Here is a 13,250-nt window from a genome sequence, read left to right as displayed (position 1 = left end):
TACTTTGATGCTGGATTACAAATAAAGGTCTTTTTTATTATATCCCACCATCTGGTGCAGCGGGATTTTTCTTGGACTCCAAGCATGTCCGGCAGCAATAGCCCGAATTACATCATTTCCCACCATCCACGTGGACCTGGAGGGGCAATAGTAATTAACGCCGCCGGAAATTGTGCAGCTGCAGGATAAGCCACATATCAGCTGTATCCTGCGCCCAAGTCTCCCGTTGGAAATTTCAGATAACCTGCCTATCACATTGAGTGCCAGTCACATGTCTGCTCAGAGTCCATGTGCAACCTGTTCAAATCCACTTCAGTACACTAGAGACAGCAGCTTAGGTAGTGAAAAGGATGCAGGTAAGCCAGTTTTGAAAATGTTTACTGAAATCTTTGGAATATGTATACAGATAGCCCCCAGTTAACAAATGAGACAGGGACTGCAGGTTCCTTCTTAAAGGTCCAGGACATCCGAGGTGAAAATAAACTGATGGGAAAAACAATTGTATCTATCCTTCTTCTCCTAAAAATTACTTTTTAGCTATCCCACAGTTTTATATTATATTTAATCTATTTTGGTTCCTGGACGTAGTTTCTACATCCAGAAACCATGCGCGCTAGCGCGCGCTCCCGCGGCCGATCGCGCGCGTGCACGCGCACTCCCGGCCGCGGATTCGGTAGCCAGGGAATCAATGTATCGGGCTACGGTGCCCGATCATTGATTCCTCTCCCCCGCTGAAAAAGCGACAGCTTCTCTCGGAAGCTGCGCCTTTTCTGGCCGTTCCCTTCCCGATGAGTCACTGTAAGCGTATGTTACGCTTAGAGTGACGTCATGTAAACATACTCATGGCCGCCATCTTGTGGCCAAAAAGTAATACTACACCTGTAAAAAAAAAAAAATTTAAATTAACACACATTTACATTATAAATCTATTGTTTACCTCCCACCCTCCCAAAACTACCCAAATAAAATGTTTTTTATTTTAAACTTGTAAATAGTGATAGATGCACCTTTATTTCCAAATAAAATATTGTCGCCATACATTGTGATAGGGACATAATTTTAACGGTGTAATAACCGGGACATATGGGAAAATACAATACGTGAGTTTTAATTATGGAGGCATGTATTATTTTAAAACTATAATGGCTGAAAACTGAGAAATAATGAATTTTTTCAGTTTTTTCTTATTCTTCCTGTTAAAATGCATTTACAGTAAAGTGGCTCTTAGCAAAATGTACCCCCCAAAGAAAGCCTAATTGGTGGCGGAAAAAACAAGAGATAGATCAGTGCATTGTAATAAGTAGTGATAAAGTTATAGGCTAATGAATGGGAGGTGAACATTTCTCACGTGAAAACGACGGAACCTGAATGGGTTAAATCTAGTTTTTAAGTTTTTACTGTTTCATTGCCTCTGCCTCAATGACACCTTCATTGAAGTATGCTAAAGATCAAATCTATAAATTATTGATCCTTTTTATCTTATTCCTGCTCTCAGAAGCCAGGAAAGTGTTTTATGGCTGTAATTACTTCTCAGTGAGGGTTATGCTATAGTCTGGAACATAGCCTTGTTATTTGTGTGCTTGGCACTGTACATACACATGTCTATCTCATCATGTCACATGTCACCTCGGTTGTCCTGCATCTTTCCATGAATCAAAACACTGCGCCTTCTCTGTCCCCTGTACCTCATCTATGCCCCCTGTGTGTCCAGTGTGCCCCTCTGTGCCACCTCTGCCCCCTCCCCATTGTGTCCCTTCTGTCCCCCTGTTCTTCAGTGCCCCCCTGCCTCCACTGTGTCTCTCTGTAACACCTCAGTATATGTTCTCTTGAGCTCCTACCTTTTCTCTGTAATAGCGGTGACATGCCAGTATCTTAAAACAGGACTAAAACCAATCAGAGGTGTATCTAGAGGGGTACAGGCATGGCTTGTGCCATGGGCGCCACTGAACCATGGGGTGCCATGCCTCAAACTCAGACCTCAGAAGATCAGATTAATTGGTATCTGGGGAACATGGTTACTTAATTTATGTGTGTAGGCAACACTTGGCTTAGTGTTAGAAAAGAGGACAGAGGAAATAAGAATAAATATCTCCCAAAAAGTAACTTCAGCAATATTCCGAGCCACAAAAACACAGGTAATCATAGCACATGTACATGAGAAAGGATGCTGTTTTTAGAGGGCAAAGGGGCTCTGACTAGGGGGGGGGGGGGGGGGGCACAATTTCAGTGTTTGCCATAGGTTCTATATTACCCAGATACACCCATGAAACCAATTATATATGATATGAGATATATCATGTTTGCGGCTTCACTTTAATAAAAAAAAATAATAATACAATCAATTTCCTCCAGGACTACAGGGAGTCACTGACTTATGAACACCGATATAAACAGAAAATGTGAAATTGTGATGACGTCACAATTTAGGTATTACTTGAGGAGACATGCAGGCAGGGAGCACAGTCACGTGAGGTGAGGAGTGGGTCCACCACATCACTACAGCTCTGCCATGTTGACATGAGAGACAGAAATAAGTTTCAGGGGAGGAGCCATGGAGATAAATAACATTTAATAGTTAAGTAAGTTTTTTTCACCCTAGATTTGCTGCATTTTACCTTTAAAGCGGAACTGAAGTTTCTTTAAAAAAAGATTTTCACTTACCTGGGGCTTCTGCCAGCCTCCTGCAGCCGACCTGTGCCCACGTCGTTTCAAAACCATCCTCTGTTCCCCTGTCACGTATCACTTTTCTTAATGCAGTGGAAGCCGACTTCTAAGTCGAAGTCCACTTCGCCCTGGCCACGCATATCCTCATACATGTTCCCGTAATCACCTTCCTTGACTCCTCCTGGGCTGCCTGCATCAGACGTCAAGTCATCATCACGTCACCACCGCGTGATGACACCTGATGTCCTGTAGCGGTACTGCAGGCTGTCAGTGCGCGGTGCCCATGGAGGAGTCGGCTTTCCAGGCTCTCTTCGCCTGTGTGTTTTCCTGGTCCCTGCTTCCTCCTGGATGAGCGGCTGGTCACTAGGCAGATCTACTTGTGACCTGTGGCTGTGTGACTGGCCCTAAAAAGTAAGGGTTTGCAAGTCCCCGGGGGTGGGGGAATGGGGTGCAATTTATACACACTCGCCCTGCGTGCCACTTAGCCTAGATACTGCCCTGGGTGTGGACACAGGTCGGCTGCAGGGGGCTGGCAGAAGCCCCAGGTAAGAGAAACTCTTTTTTTAAGAGATAGTTCTGCTTTAAACATCCTGCCTACCAGCCAGGAAAGGCAAGTAACCAGGATGAGTGTAATCAGTATCACATTTTGTATCAAGGCTGCACTTTCAAAACACATTAATCACACTTATGGTAACACTTTATGTAGACAACCCTTTTGGTGTTTGGAAATACTCTTGAAGTTTATTTTGTTGTTATTTTCTATCCAAATCGATGACACAAAGGAAAGCACGACCAGAGGTGTGGCGAGGGAGTTTCTTGGCCAAAGAAATTTGGCTGCAGAAGGTGTCTGTCTTTGTTTGCCATCTGAGGCAGCCGGGAGCCATGACAAACAACCATAATGATGGTTTTGGAATTCACGCTGACAAGTCGTTCATAATGAGCAAACACGAGAGAGAGAAAAAGACAGCAACATAACAGTTACATATTTATTTTTAGCACAATAATTACACTGTGTTTGTGCGAGTTTAAAATAGGCCACCTGCAAGTGTTTGTCTTAGTTCTCTGTACAAGTAAGAGTTCAGTTTCAGTTTCCTGTTTGACTCAGGCCTGACACCCTATTTGAGTCATTTCGGGTATGCAGCTCTCCTCAGAGCTCACGCAAAGCCTGTTTACAATTAGCTTGTACTGGGATTCCCAGAAAGAGTCACTGGCTGCTCAGCTCTTATCCGGACATCCTTAGGCTGTATGACACAGGTGGCAGCGGCTAAAAATAAGCCTCTTCTCTACGTGAAGTGGTTAATTAGTGAAACGAAACAGCGCGACCACAGCCAGAGCGGCAGAACAAAAAAGCAGTCGCGCTGCGCACAGCGCCGCTGTAGAGCTGGGGAGAGGCACGCAGAGCACAGCATTGTTTTTACCAGTTGTTTGTTTTCTGTGCAACAAAGCTTCTTCTTTCAGACAGTACACTCAATATGTTCCAGATGTACACAGTTAAGAGATCGTTGACAGCGACGAGGGGCCCAGGCCCTGCTATTCTGGTCATTTGCAGATACCAGAGCATTTTTAGTGACCTAGTTTTGTTTCCGGACACACGCTTTTGTACTTCAGCTCACACCTTTCAAGTCAGATCTCTGCGAGAAGCCAACATACCCTTGTGAAACATTTTACCTAGCTTGTAAACATTCTTATTTGCATTTTTAATAAACAATAGTGCCCAGGCATGTGATGCCGATAACTTCTGAGTGAGAAGAGACTCTGATAATTAACTATGATCTGAAGCTGTAAAAGGGTTTACTCTCTGTGGCCTCATTGGGTGGTTATAGAATAGAACATACAAAATAAAGGCAAAGGCAGAAGTCAGGGACACACTTACTGTATATTCTGGCATATAAGACTACTTTTTAACCCTTGACAATCTTCTGAAAAGTCAGGTGTTGTCTTATACGCTGGGTGTCATTGATGCCGGGTGATACGCCCTATCCTGTTACCGCCTCTCAGATCTCGCTGCTGAGGATTGTAGTGAAGCGGCGCAGGCGCACATGTGCGAGATCTGAGAGGCAGAGAAGGAGGTAAATAGTATACAAGGGTGGGCCAGAAGGGTGAAAGAGGCGTGTTTTATGGGCACAGCGTGATCTATTCTTCCATACCGCTCGGATAAACAGATAGACAAGGAGAGCTGACCAATCCGCTTAGGGAGAGTTGACCAATCCAACCAGTCAGTTGCCTGTATACGGTTATATACTGGGTACCTCATACAGTATAGCACCAGTATCTGTTCATACAAAGCACCAGTATATGATGTTTTTTTTTATTTTTATTTGTTGTGTGTTGGAAGAGAGGTAGTCTTATACGGCGAGTATATCGCAAACTCTATATTTTAACTGGAAAACTTGGGGGGTCGGCTTATATGCCCAGTCATCTTATATGCCGGAATATACGGGTAGGCCCCTTTTTTTTTATTCAAATATGGTTGAAGTAAGAAGCTTTGAGAATTTTACAATGAAAGAGAATCAGCTGCCTGCCCATGCAGCAGAGCATTAAAGGACAACTATCAAAGTTAACTAGAATTTTAAATGCCACATATATTTCCAGTTGCTACTAGCAAATAGCAATGCAAAGGCTTTTTTTCATCTTTTCATGATTTATGTAAAGAAAATTACATTTACAGAAAACAGTTTTTACTGAGGGCATTATTATGGAAGACTGTGTCCAGCACATCCAGTATACAGAAACAATCTTCACTAGCAGTAATCCTGTGAGTAAAATGTGTTCAGAATGATAGAAAGGAGAAATATGTGTGTAAATAATCATCAGCTGCAGCTCTGTGTGCCTGATCCTCTCTCTCTCTCTCTCTGCCTCGCAGTGTAACGTAAACATTTTATAGTCTGGGAGAGGTCATTCGGAATTGGCGGGGGGGGGGGGGGGGGGGATCCAAGAACAGGAATAAAGCAAGCCTCCTTCTCTTCAGATCCTTCTCTGTAACTAAAAATCCCTCAGCTGCGCTCATATGATCTGTGAAAAATCAGTGTGTGTGTGGCCAGTGCAGAAAAAAACAGTAAATCATTCCTCTGTGAACAGTGACAGAAAAGTGTAACCTAACTACATGCTATGGCTCTTGCCTCTAGCCCGATGCCGACACAAATTGTTGCATGCAGCTGGTAAACAAGGCATTTTTTTTCACACAGGCTGTGATGAGAGACCTCTGAAAAGCTTTCTAGTGTTGCTGGCTTTAAGGCCAGTTTTACACTTTTTTTTGTGTTGCGATGCCATGTGATGCTCTTGCCACATCCCACCGCAAAAGAAAACAACGACAATCATATGACCCTGCAGCAGAGTGCACCGACCGGGTCATATGCAATTCACCCTTCCCCCCTCATCTGCTAGGCAGGAAGTACATCACTGGGATTTCCGTCAGTCTGCGCATGCATGGCGCAATGCACTGCGCTCCATCATTTAAACTTACTGTGTCCCCCATAGACTTCCATTACCCCAAGCACATACGCTACAACATATACAACATAACAGAATTCTGCATCCTTCATAAAGATGACGTTTTATATGTATTCTGGGGCTGAAGAACACTGGCTGAACTGTCTCTAATAACATTTTTGCCTTTTTTAGGGCTTTTAGGCTGCATCAGCCAATAATTGGCTGGTAACATGCAAATCAATTACCTACAATAAAATTAATTTTCGATCTAGATAATACGGCGCATAGCAAGCCTGAGAAAATTGCCTCCATTCATAACTTCAATAATATCCCTCTATTTTACTTGGCTTTAGACTATCCCGAGCATCTGGGCTGCAAATGGGTTCTATACCACATTTTACATTTGCTTAAAAAGACCACACCAAAAACAATAGAAACATGTTATAAAAACATTCCTTTAAACTTCATACATGTTCTATTTATTTTTCTGATGTTACAGATCACTTGGTTTCTTCAGCTGCTTAGTTAAGCCGTAGATTTCCCATCTGTGGTGGGCTCAGACCTTCCTGGTCATTTAATGAGAAGGTCTGGTTTTAATATTTAGTTGCTACAGAGCACCATCCAGAATACATCTGCTAAACTGCTACATATTCTTCACATTGTGACTTTTTATTAGATGTTGTGATGATTGTTATTGTCTTTTAGATGGCACTTATTGTCTTCCAAAACTATTTAGCATCCATGGCTGTTTCAATAGTGGATAATTGGGGTGTTTTACTGCCATTTTGAAACCACTAGTGTAATAACCTATGGCACAGTACACATGTACACAGGGAGTTCTGCAATGGGGGGGCATTCAAAAGAACGTTACTTGTATCATCGGGGATGCAGCAAGCACCCTTAATGACATATTAATGACATAAGAGTGCAATGTTGCTCACATCCACTGACAGCTGTTGAACTTTAGCTTACTGACCAGGGTAGGCGCCTGGAGGCACCAGTGTGGTGCAAGGTGGTTGTCATGGGATCACGAATCTGTGCTCACCTTTCGGAAGCTATGCGCAGGTCACTGACCCACAGCAAGCTCGATGAGACTACCCATCCAGCCTGCCCACCCATCTCTTCATATTCTCTCAGTGGTCACCATCTTAGCTCTATGCATGTAGCAGAGAGTGCTGCATGGATGCTGGATGGGTGGACTGGATTCTATCTGGTCTGTGGATCCGGCTCTCTATTGCACATGCCCTGAGCTGAGCTGGTCACAGCCAAAGCAGCATAGAGAGTTAGATGGCCCGGCTGTATGAGTGGTCCGATCAAACCCACTCTATGCTGCAGAGTAGGTGACATTAGCCTGGCCCATGCAGTTGCAGGGGTAAGGAAGGAAAAGTGATGGCCGGGCCAGTCAGATAATAGGGGAAGCCAGCACAGATGTGGTGTGGTTTGGCGGGCAAACAAGCATTCATATTGGGATCAGCAGGTTTGCAGGAGGTGTAATTTACGAATCCAAAACTGTTCTGTCTATAGGTTCCCAAGGTGTAAACCTGTCCCTGCTGCTAACCCTTCATCATAGTTCCATGAGCTAGGTTTATGAAAAAGTCACACACACACACACCTCATTGGTTGACCTGTCACCAATACCAAGAGTAACACCAAATCATTGCAATCTGTGGAAAGAGGATGTTCCTCATGGATCATCCTCAACTTACTACTGAGCTAACTAGTCTTGTCCCGGAGTGTAAAACCCATGTCCACCAATAGAAATACTGCAATCCAGTAAAAATGATTTTATATAGTTAAGCCCTAAGAAAACATAACATGGTTGACCCTTTGCTTTCCTTTCTTTTCCCCCTTGTCTTCCTCTCCTCCTTTTCTTTCCTCACTTCACATCACCCCTCTCTTTTTTCTTACCCCTTCCTTCCATTTCCTTTATCCTTTCCTTTCCATCTAGTTAAAGCAGGAGGATTGATCTTCATCCCAATCAGTAGCTGATGACCCCTTTACCATGAGAAATCTTTACCTTTTCTCAAATAGATCATCAGGGAGGCTGTAATGCTGATATTGTGGTGAAACCCCTCCCACCGTGTGATGTCAGGAGTCAGGACCATGGTCCTGACAGTTTCCTGTCTGTGAGCCTCATTGCTTTGTGGGAAATAACGGTTGTTTCCAAATGCCAAGCAACCAGTATCTCCCTCTGTGCCTATGTATCTCTGTAAAAAAAACAAAAAACTTTTTAGCCTTTGTAAATGTTAGTGGGCGTGGTTATAAATAATGGCAGTCGGCGCTGTCTAGTTTTTTTTTTGTCTGCCACTGGTAAAGATGATGACATGCAGGCTAATTGTGGATCAAACAATATGAACAAATTACATGGCGAATATCAATGATTTCTTGATCTCTCTTCTATCATTTAACTTTTCACTTTGCAGTGTATTCATTTTCCCTTTTCGCTAAAGCTCCTCTTTAAAGTTTACATTTATAACCCAGCCCACTGCCGAGCACCAGTTATTGCTCACATTTTATCTGTGGTCAGTTTATCTATACTAGTACTATCTGACATGTGTCGTTTTGCACTGAAAATATCTTAAATAAAGAACATTAAATGTAAATGTTTCTATCAATGATGTGTCATTTATAGCAGGGTGAGTCCTACTGTTTACTATTTCTGATAAATGGAATTTCTACCACTCACACTAGTTGGGAAATCTGCAAGAATTGTCGTTACAGGAACACAGATACTGGTAGAGCTAAATATAGCAACTGTGATCTGCCGTTTGTATTAGAGTGAATTTACACTTTAGCTTAAAGAGAACCTGTACTGAGTAAAATTATTTAAAATAAACACATGAGGTAACTTCAAATGAATATTACATAGTTACCTTGCTATTAGTTCCTCTCAGAAGCGCACCATTTTCTTCTGACAGTGATCGCTTCGAGTTCTGACAACATTTTGTCAGAATTGAAATATATCAGTTGCTGTCAGTTATAGCTGAGAGGACAACTGATGTGTCAAGTAATGTCTATGTTTTCCAATGGCTCAAGTGGGCGATATGACAGTTTAACAGTGTGCTGACCAGAAAGCTGTTATGGGGTAATGACCATTTTCAAAATGGAGGACAGAGAATTCCCTTGATCCCAGTGGACAAACAGGACGTGGGAGAGGAGAAAGAGATTGAGGAGTAGACTACACGGGAGGTAAGTATGACCTGTGTATGTTTATTTCACTTTTAATTTTCAGTACAGGTTTTCTTTAAAGGGAACCTGAGACAGTGGGTATAAAAAAATGAGAAATACCTGGGGCTTCCTCCAGCCCCCTTAAGGCTGATCGCTACCTCGCCATTCTCCTGGGCCACCTGGATTCTCCGCTATTCGGCCCGTAAAGTCCTTCAGTCTGGGGCGGACTGCGCATGTGTGGCCTGTGCGCAGATGGGAATGGTGACAAATTAGATTATTGTCCGATCACAATACACACAAATGATCGTTACAAACCCAATGACGGCAGGAGCAAAAAAATGCACTTTTCTCTCCAAACTTTTTGTACTCCAAACAATTTTGTAGCACAGGCGCTCTTTGTTCTTTAATGATAGTAGTACATACTCTTTTAACTAAATGATCAGTGGCAGAACAGATCTGGCAGCATGGATTGGTTGTTTTGACAAGGGTTTCTCACTAGTCATTACTTTTTCAGATAGTTTCAAATGTGTTCAGTCTAATGTGATCCATTACTTTGCATTGGCGCGCAATTGTTCCAAAAATGCAGCATGACCCACAATTACGTTTTGGGGAAAATGCAACTCCGCTTTGGTATTGCTGGTAATTTATCAAAACACAGCTGAAAAAGCTCCTGTGGGTTCCAGCACCAAGACTATGTTTAAGAGTACCTGAGACAGAGGGAGGCGGGGAGGGATATAAATACACAGGGCTTCCTCCTGCCCCCTCCAGGCTGATTGCTTCCTCGCCGTGCTCCTCCGCTGCCGGGATCGTCCACAGTTGGCCCCAGAAAGTCCTCCAGTCAGCGCAGTCACAGTCCGGCCACGCATGCTCCTCCGTCACGCTCTAGTTGCACTTACATATGCAGGATGCCCCAGACCAGAGTACTTTTTGGGGCCAAATGCAGATGATCCAGGTGGCGGAGGAGGAGGACGAGGAAGTGATCAACTTGAAGGGGGCACTATTCGTGCTACTGACGAGCTACTGTTTGTCCCCTATCTTATTGCCTGATGAAGCGGGCTGTGCCTGCGAAACGCGTTGCATATTTTGGGGTACCGATAATAAATGTATTTGTTTAATTCAGACAGTATTTTGAGTCTGCTTTCCGGAGGCAAGTCCACCACTGCCTCCCAGCAAATTTTACAATTTTTATTGCCTTTTATCCTGCTGGCGCCTCTGTTCTCTGTATGAATGTTGGATCAGTTTGGCTCTGTAATCAGGGCTGGTTCTAGACTTTTTGGTGCCTGAGTATGTGCCCCCCCGATTTGGAGTGACCACACAGCACCCGAAAAGTTTCACCTACAGTATAGGAAGGTAGGTAGCCAGGTATAGGTGCCCCAGTATAACTGCCCCAGTATACGTAGTTAGCATAGTTGTCCCCAGTATGGGTAGTATAGTTGCCCCAGTATAGGTAGCTAGTATAGTTGCCCCAGTATAGGTAGTATAGTTGCCCCAGTATAGTTAGCTAGTATAGTTGCCCAAGTATAGATAGTATAGTTGCCCCCAGTATAGATAGTATAGTTGCCCCCAGTGCCTCCCCCCCCTACCCTCACGGCCACCGCTCGTGTTACTGTCTGAGCTGGTGGCCGCTTCCTCTACCCGGCCCTCTCTCCTCCGTACGTGCCTTGTCATAGCAGCGTGTCCTGCGGCTGCTGTGAAGAGGCAGGAAGCAGGACAGCGGTTTCCTGTAGCGTCGATGTCCTGCGGGAACTAAAATAGAGAAAGCCGCCCATAGCTCAGACAGTAGCATGAGTAGCGGGGGAAGGGGGTGCAGGTGGCGAGGGGAGAGAGGTGGAAGCGATGCCATCCCAGGGCCCATGCCGCCTGACGCACATGCGTCACTTGGCATCATGAGCCTACCGCCTCTGTCTGTAATATTAACAAGCTGACACACCACTACATTCCTGTGTTTAGCTATCAGAGACAACAAAGGGACGATTTGTATATTCAGCAGTGATGCATCGTGGGATCTCACAAAGCTCACTCTAACCTAAATAATTGCAAATAGCTTCTGTTTTAAAGGGAACCTAAACTGAGAAGGATATGGATTTTTCCTTTTAAAATAATACCAGTTGCCAGACTGGATTAGCTGCAAGCTTGTTTCAGGTCTGTGATTCAGCCACTACTGCAGCCAAAGAGATCAGCAGGACTGACAAGGAACTGGTATTGTTTAAAGGGAAACATCCATATCCCTCTCAGTTAGGGTTCCCTTTAAGAATGAAGACTTCAACAGCAGTGGCGTAGCAAAGGAACTATGTGACTCAATGCAAATTTCACATTGGAACCCCTTAAGTACTCTCTACATTACTGTGCAGTTACAACCTCTGTTGGTTCACCAATGTCCAGCAGGCATAACAGGCGAAGAGTTGTTCCAGCCCAGCAGAGTGCACCAACACAGAATACAGCTGTTGGGGGTGCTGTTCCTTTAAGACATTTTCTTAGATGACAATAGCTCACATGATTTGCTAAGAATGCCCTTTGATACCACATTCAGCAAAATAAGATGTAAAGTCCAACCAAGTTAAACTTTTGCCACCCACAATCTTTGCTTTATTTTCTTTTTTTTTTCCTCCTTTCAGGTTTATCAGCTGAGCCGCAGCTCAAGTATGAGTGATAAGGATGGGATTTCGCTGAGTAGTAGGTGTATTTGATGTCTATACAACAACAGGCAGCAGTCAGCAGGGAGGTGTGGGGAGCTGACAGGAACTATTTGGGTGTTTGTACTTTGTAAGTAAATACTCTTTATTAGAAGAAAAGGGAGAGTCACTTGCTGCACTATTTACCTGCTCTATGGCAAGCTTTTCTTCTAATAAAGGGTATTTACTTACAAAGTACAAACATCCAAATAGTTCCTCTTAGCCCCCCACACCTCCCCAAGAGACATTGACACTTGCAAATGTTTATATTTTAGTTTACACTATTGGTATAGGTAGCCAAACATGTCCCCCCAAGTATAGGTAGGCAAAGATGTCTCCCCCAAGTATAGATAGCCAAAGATGCCCCCCAGTATAGGTAGCCCCCCAGTATAGGTAGCCAAAGAAGCAACCCCCTCCCATATAAATAGACAGTATAAATAGCTAAAGATCCCCCCCCCCCCTCAGAACAGATAGCCAAAGATGCCCCTCCGCCCAGTATAGGTAGCCACTCTAACTCTAGCCAAATGTGTTCCTTCCTCCGTATAGGAGACCTCCCTCCATAGCTAGTCAAAAGTGTCCCCAGTATAGATAGTAACTACATAGGTAGCCATGGAAAAGGTCTATAATAAAAATGATTGCATTGAGCTAAATATAAACTTACCACCAGGGCTGTTTGTTTACCTTTTATGGGCGGAGCTTACGCGGCTGCGTGCTGAGCTATGACGTTTCAGCGCTACCCACACTACGAGGTCTGAGATCCCAGGCCGGCATGTGACGAGTCGGAAATTGCTGGTGTCAGCGTTCCACTGATTGTGGGCATACGCCACATTGGACCAGCGTTATCTTGGAACGTATCACTCGGTGGGAGACAAGTACCTACTATCTGTGGAGATCTCCCCAACTATTAACGCAGTTGATCCCGCTATTCATATCATATCCCCCTTGGATATGAATAGCGGGATGAACTGCGTGAGATCCATCCATTATTACCAAGATAAGTGCTGCATATCCTGTGCATTGGAGCCGTCATTGACCTAACATTGGCCAGTTATTGCGGGCTACAGGCAGGGTGATCTTTTCCTGCAAAGTTATCCATCTTTAACGGCACATATAGTTTAAGGGGCCCCCCGCATATATACATTGGACATTGGCACGTGTGTGTGGTGAATGAATGGGCGGACGCATGCAGTCTGTCAGTTTTATCTCTAGCTAGAGAACTGTTGAAATTTTACCGATTGCTCAGCATTACAATTATATTGCAACCTGTGTTATGGCTTATCACGCCTTAGTCACATGTTTTTAATGCATTTGGGATAT

The 13,250-nt window shown here is 44.0% G+C and overlaps 2 long non-coding RNA genes across 3 annotated transcripts in view; one reads left to right on the top strand and one right to left on the bottom strand.

Moving 5' to 3' along the window:
• The window catches only part of LOC137544053 (uncharacterized), a 313,753-nt gene that overhangs the window by 171,779 nt on the left and 128,724 nt on the right, over nt 1-13,250 (top strand). The gene's annotated exons all lie outside the window — the stretch shown is intronic.
• Nucleotides 9,388-13,250, bottom strand: part of LOC137544052 (uncharacterized) — a 69,224-nt gene continuing 65,361 nt past the window's right edge. For both annotated transcript variants that reach the window (XR_011025708.1, XR_011025707.1), the window contains one exon: nt 9,388-9,503. This is a non-coding gene — a long non-coding RNA (uncharacterized lncRNA). The remainder of the gene's footprint in view (nt 9,504-13,250) is intronic.

The sequence above is a fragment of the Hyperolius riggenbachi genome, chromosome 2 (assembly GCF_040937935.1).
Source record: "Hyperolius riggenbachi isolate aHypRig1 chromosome 2, aHypRig1.pri, whole genome shotgun sequence".
In the NCBI taxonomy this organism is placed as follows: Eukaryota; Metazoa; Chordata; class Amphibia; order Anura; family Hyperoliidae; genus Hyperolius; species Hyperolius riggenbachi.
This window is presented reverse-complemented; position numbering and strand designations above follow the sequence as displayed.